The sequence below is a fragment of the Cebus imitator genome, unplaced genomic scaffold (genome assembly GCF_001604975.1).
Source record: "Cebus imitator isolate Cc_AM_T3 unplaced genomic scaffold, Cebus_imitator-1.0 Scaffold327, whole genome shotgun sequence".
Taxonomy (NCBI): Eukaryota; Metazoa; Chordata; class Mammalia; order Primates; family Cebidae; genus Cebus; species Cebus imitator.
In genome coordinates, this window is record NW_016107642.1 from 1886101 (window position 1) to 1893130 (window position 7030).

Genomic DNA, 7030 nt, shown 5'->3' on the forward strand with positions numbered 1-7030 from the left:
GCAATTAACAGTGATAGCACATTTTCTGTATCCATGCATTACATTTTCTTTATTCGATGTTGAAAAAGATACAGCTAAATATATCAATATCCAAGTACCTGTATTACCTAATAAGCTGATTAAAATATCAGCTAGTAATATTTCTAGGAATATTAAATTTGAAATAGTTATACCCTAGTAACACTTATTTGCTGGTCATTATTCACCTTTCCTTTTCTTTAGATAAAAGCCTCTAAGATGATCCCCAATGATTCCCACCTCTTATATTGATGACTTCTGTTGAGTGTGGGTTTTACCTGATGTTTGGCTTCGGAATAATAAAACAGGACAACATTAATGTGATGTCACTTTTGTAATTAAGCTACAAAAATACTGTTGCCTTTTTTTTTTTTTTTTTAACTCTTGCGCAACCTTTTCTCGTTCTCTGACTCACTTGCTCTGTGAGAAGTCACCTGCTATGTCATGAGCTTCCTCATGGAAAGATCCACATGGCAAGGAACTAATGTTTCTAGGTAATTGCCACTGAGGACCTGGGGCCTGCCAACAGACACCAGTGAGCTTGAGGGTGGATATGTCTAGGACTTACAGGTAGGCCTTGAAATGACTGTGGCCTACACCTTGCATATGACATTGTGAAGAGTCTGAGCCAAAAGGACCCAGCTAAATGCTCCAATCCCTGAGCCACAGAGACTGAGATAGCAAATGCTTGTTGCTTTAAGCCTCTATGTTTTGGGGCATTTGTTACTCTGCTATTATCTATTGATAATGATACAGGCAGATTCTTTACATATTTAATAAGTTTCTCATCAATTTATAATTTGCAGAAATTCCATTCTCTTCTGTCAATGACTATATATAAACCACAGGTTGAGGGAAAAGACTATCACACTGTTTTTTGGTAACGTTTTATTTCCTATTTATGTTTCAAATAATGTATCATTTAATTACATCAAAGATTAGAATGTCAGGCTAGCCCTTCTCATTTCATCAAGCTATATTTTTCTTTAGAAATACTAGTTTCTCTCAATGGACAGCAATGAAGTAAAATAATATATTTCCTTTAGATGGATAGATGGAATAGATATCTACATAAACAATTATTTACAGAAAATAATCAAGAATTGTCATTGAATTTAAATAATATTTGCAGCTCTTCATTTCAGAAAAAGACTTTTTAATGAAAAATTTCATCCAAGATGAAACAGTGCCCTTCATAGATAAAGAAATGAGAAATTAACCTGTGCTATAAGAAATGTTGACTAGGTTCTGAGTCATGCTGTGAAATCCTTTTCATAAGTAAAAAGTCTTTTGGTGGCTGGATTTTTATTAGGATATGCAGTTTCCAGAATGTTTTGGATACTTGAAGATACTCCATTCTGATCAACTGTCCTTAATTAGATCCCAGTAGGATGCAGTGGAAACTGTCCATCACAGTGATTATATGTTAACGCTGGTCACTTTTGAAGTATATACGAAATAAACCAAACAAATATGACCATTTGTAGGAATATGCAAAATAAATATTTATCTACGTTTATAGATTGTGTATATATATTTATAGATGCATATAGATTTATATGCATCATGGAATTATTATATTCACTGTTTCCATAGAATTTAGTTCTGAATTTAAAACCATAGCATACAGATTCTCGTCACTATAAATTACTCCCAGAAAATGGAGACCGCTGGCAAGTGAAATATTGTTATATATGAAGTAGTTACCAGGTGAAATGCCCCCATCAGGAGTCCTAGGATGGGTCTGTTCAGTGTCTTCTTGGTTTCCAAATTCTTAATTTAGAAGCTCCTCCTGTGAGTACAGTTCTAATTAAAAAGACACTCTGCTAAATGTTTACTGTTTATTAAGGGAATGGGAATAGCGAAGAGTTCAGAGGCTGTTAGAAAGAAGTATGTTTTCCTGACTAGCTGTGTCCTTCAGAAAAGATTTCCTCAACATCTTTTAAGAAGGGGAATAACATCTTTCTTTTCTTTCCTTTCCTTTTCCCTTTCCCTTTCTTCCTTTCTTCCTTTCCTCTCTTTCTTTTTCTCTTTCCTTTCTTTTCTTTCTCTCTTTCTTTCTTTCTCTCTCTCTTTCTCTCTTTCTCTCTCTCTTTCTCTCTTTCTCTCTTTCTGTCTTCTGTCTTTCTCTTTCTTTCTTTCTTCTTTCTTTTCCTTTCTTTTCTTTCTTTCTTTTTGAGATGGAATTTCACCCTTCTTTCCCAGGCCGCAGTGCAATAGCACGATCTGGGCTCACTGCAACCTCTGCCTCACAGGTTTAAGCAATTCTCCTGCCTCAGCCTCCTGAGTAGTTGATATTACAGGCATGCGACACGATGCCTGGCTAATTGTGTATTTTTAGTAGAGATGGGGTTTCTCCATGTTGGCCAGGCTGCCTGCCTAGGCCTCCCAAAGTGTTGGGATTACAGGCATGAGCCACTGCACCAGGCCAATATCTTTTAAAACAGGGCTTTTGGAAAACTTAATATAGTTTTCAGGGAGTTTCCCATTGTTAAAAAAAAAAAAAAGTCTCTTGGGTGAGACAAGTGTTTACATACCTAGTGTGAACAGGTCTTTTTTTGACCAAGTATCTACACCTACAAACTAATGCTATTTCCTCTCCTATTAAATTTGATTTAAAAAATTGGTGTTCTTTCTTTTTTTTTTTTTAACCACTAGAAAAAAACACAGAGCTTTATTGTTCTCAACACCAGCGGCAGCAGTCTCTGTTGGACAGGAGAGTGAGTTCTGTTGACTGACAGGGATAGGTGGCTCCTACTTGCTGGCGATGAGCGGGTTCCGCAGGATCACAATGACTGAGTCCCCACAGGAACATCTTGGAGATGTAGCAGTCTTTGTTGACTGGCTTGGACTCCTTCTTGCCCTTGCCGCTCTTGGGTACCTCAGTCCACATCTCCTTCACGTTCTCCAGCAGCATGTTGCTGTGCGTATCGAAGGCCTTCATGCGGCCCAGGAGTTTCTTATTGCTGCGGCAGTTGATGAGCACTTGGGTGTTGTTCTTGACGGACTGAGTGAGCACAGAGAGTGGACCCGTGTTAAATTCCTCCTCCTCTCGCTTCTGCAGCTCCTCCGGGGTCATCTCACTCTTGGTCTTGTTGAGGAGGCTCATGTTGGTCACTAAGCTCTCGGTTCACTCCGGTTTCCTCTGCGTTGCTCGGTGCTCTTTCTTTTAAAGATGTTTACTGTGGGACGTCTGGACTCATTCTAGGATATATGGATATACAGACATACATCATACAAAACTCTAAGCATATACACTATGTATACACAGTGTGTATATAAATACATATATGCAGTGTATATGTATTTACGGTACACGTGTACAGTAAACATATACAATATATACAGTGTATATCCATAAATACACATGTGCTTGTGTGTGTGTGTATTTAAATGATTTCTAATCTTGAAAATATAGATACAACACTAATGTTGTTGATTTATTAATTTTATTAATCATTTTGACGTTTTCCTAACATTTCCAAAGGACTTCTTTTTTATAACAAGACATTTAATAGTATTTTCAAATATATAAAAATTTCTGCAAGAAAATTGACACTTTTAGAAAAAAGAATTTTGGCAGAACCATTGTAATGAAAATAAAATTAATAATATATTCTCATAATATTCAGTGTACTCAAAATAACGTTTCTTTCAGACTCGAGACATAGTTGAAATTCTAACTGCACAGTAGGTTCACCTTGCCTACTCCCTAGACAGAGCCAATTTATCAAGACAGGGGAATTGCAGTAGAGAAAGAGTAATTCATGGAGAGCCAGCTGTGCAGGATCCTAGAGTTTTATTATTACTCAAATAAGTCTCCCCAGCATTCGAGGTTTAGAGTTGTCAGTTCTGGGCCAGGCGCGGTGGCTCACGCCTGTAATCCCAGCACTTTGGGAGGCCGAGGCGGGTGGATCACGAGGTCAAGAGATCGAGACCATCCTGGTCAACACAATGAAACCCCGTCTATACTAAAACTACAAAAAATCAGCTGGGCATGGAGGCACGTGCCTGTAATCCCAGCTACTCAGGAGGCTGAGGCAGGAGAATTGCCTGAACCCAGGAGGCGGAGGTTGCGGTGAGCCGAGATCGTGCCATTGCACTCCAGCCTGGGCAACAAGAGCGAAACTCTGTCTCAAAAAAAAAAAAAAAAAAGAGTTGTCAGTTCTGTTGTTGTTGTTGTTGTTTTATTACACTTTAAGTTCTGGGATACAAGTGCAGAATGTACAGGTTTATTACATAGGTATACATGTGCTATGGTGGTTTGCTGCACCCATCAACCCCTCATCTACATTAGGTATTTCTCCTAATGCTGCCCCTCCCATAGCCCTCACCCCAACAGGCCCTGATGTGTGATGTTCCTCTGCCTGTGTCCATGAGTTCTCATTGTTCAGCTTTCACTTATGAGTGAGACCATAAGGACAATTTAGTAGGTGAGGAGAAGCCAGCGAGCCAGGAGTGCTGATTGATCAGGTCAGAGATGTAATCATAGAGAATGGAAGCTGTCTTTCTGTGCTGAGTCAGTTCCTGGGTGAGCACCACAAGATCAAATGAACCAGCTTATCAATCTGGGCGATGCCAGCTTGTCACAGGCTTTAGAACCAGAAAGACTCCATTTTAAGTGTAAACGAGACTGAGACTTGCTGGGCTACATCCTTAGAAAATTAGGCCTTCCTAGCCTCTAAATGTTTATGGATAAGGGAACAAATTAACAATATTTACTAAACAGGCCCAGACCTGGGAGTGTCCAGACATACTGATATCTGGAGAACAAAGGCATTCCTAATTTTGCTTTAAAGATAATACTATCTATTCTTGCAAAATATAGTAATTAAGAAAATGAACGCTTTATCACAAACTCTTGTAGCAGAGCACACCTCCTCATATACAGGAATGTTTTGCCCAGGGTGGTTGCGTTCCTCTTTTTACTTTTGGGAAAGTCCTACTCTGTCTATGGAGTAGCTGTCCTTTCACCACTTGACTGTCCTAATATACTTGCTTTTGCTTTGCACTGCGGACTCGCCCTGGATTCTTTCTTGTGTGAGATCCAAGAACCCTCTCTTGGGATCTGGATGGGGAAACCTTTTCTGTAACGAGCTGATCCATCAAGTACAGGGTTTATAAAATATTTCAAGCAATGATCTTTGGAGCACTTGAGCAAGGGTCAGAATCTTATAGCCTCCAGCTGCATAATTTCTAAGCCAAAATTTCTAATCTTGTGGCTGATTTGTTAGTCCTACAAAGGCAGTCTAGTCCCCAGGGTGAAGGAGGTTTATTTTGGAAAAGGGCTGTTATCATCTTTGTTTTAAACTATAAACTAAGTTCTTCCCAAAGTTAGATCAGCCTACACCCAGGAATGAACAAGTGGTTTGGAAGTTAGAAGCAAGATGGAGTTGGTTAGGTCAGGTCTTTTTCAGTCTCAGTTACAATTTTTCAGTGGCGGTTTCAAAATTTGTCTTGACGAGGTAACATAGAGACAAGTTGCAAAACATGTACTTAAGATAATGGAAATAAAGAAAATAATAGGAAATGAAGATAAAATGAAAATACAAATTTTATCTGATTTACAGTTGCTTGTAATCTGCCAACATTTCCTTTTCAATAAAAAAAAAGTCATGTTTCTAATTCACTACTATTGGCAGAGTTTGATTTTTTTACTGGAGGTTTAAATGTCAAAATGAATTTTCTTTAAAGTGGTCTGTTTTTCTATCCTAAGGCTATTTTTCTCCTGAATGAATTGTAGTGATTGCAAATTCAATTGATACAAAAAGGTATAGTTCTTAGCAAAAAGAAATAAGAAACAGCAAGAACATCTGATAACAAATTATTTGCTATCATGTGTTTAAAAGAAATAGTTACTCAGTAACTTGAAGGAAAGCATTTAATGGATAATATACCTCAACAAAGACTAAAAGTACAATTTATAAGCTGACAGAAAATTTGCAATTTGGGATACTGTGAAAGAAATAACAGTATTGAGAAGAAACTTATACTTAATCAAAGCTAACTTTCTCCACATTGTTGATTTCTACTTCTTCAGAGGAAATCTTGTAATTTAACATAGTGCTTTTATTTAGTTTTGAATTATAAGTTACTTATCTAGATCAGCTGACAAAAAAAGTTGTTTTGCAATATCAGATACTCTATTCAATTTTAAAGAAAAGGACAGTTTTTTTGAAGTAGGATTATGCTATTTAAAAAGCAAACTTTAAATAATTTTATACAAGGTATTTAACATTTTTGTGAATATGAACAGCTTAAAGTTATTAACATCTCATCACCATACACCAAAGTAAAGTTAGTCAGAAAATTAATCCATGATTTATGGTTATACCAAACTCATGCACTGAAAGATTTCATCTAAATACATATTTTGATAGACCAGGCTCATGGGAGAATATCTTATTCTTCACAATTCCTCATCAATATAAATATTTGAAATTTCATATCACGTGTGAATTTAGAAACAGTAATATAGTACATGCCTTGGCAATATCTATAATAATATAGAAGTAATGTAGAGAAGAAACTTCAAAAAAGGCTTGGCTGATTAAAACATAATTTTTAAGTGGTACAATAGAAAAAGAGCAGTGGTATTAACTGAGGCAATGGGTTTGGATAATGTGGGATGGAAGAAAGAAATAGAAAAAGCATACTGAGCATCTACATGTTTCAGAGATTTTTAAAGATACTGTCTATTCTTTATAATAGTGACAGATTGATAGAATAAATTTCATATTTATTACAATTGAGGAAACTGGACAAGCGATGTTCTTATCCAAGCCCACACAGCTATTTTGTTGGTTAAAAAACTTCTATGAGGTTTACTTGTGAAATTCAGAGAAACTTGACATCGAAACAAACTCATACATGTGACTCCAAAACCTATCCACTCTTACTGTAGCTGTTATTATTGTATGAGCAAAGCCACAGTAAGATATGAAATATCATAATGTGTTGGGGTGATGAGGCTATGGCTGGAGTTTGGGTTTTGGGGCCATAATGAAGTTGG

The 7030-nt window shown here is 36.9% G+C and overlaps 1 pseudogene across 1 annotated transcript; it reads right to left on the reverse strand.

Annotated features, from left to right (window-relative positions):
- Nucleotides 1-2772: 2772 nt before the first annotated feature.
- Nucleotides 2773-3167, reverse strand: LOC108286720 (annotated as a pseudogene). The gene has a single exon (XR_001818040.2). The product of XR_001818040.2 is annotated as a small nuclear ribonucleoprotein Sm D2-like (transcript).
- Nucleotides 3168-7030: the final 3863 nt, after the last annotated feature.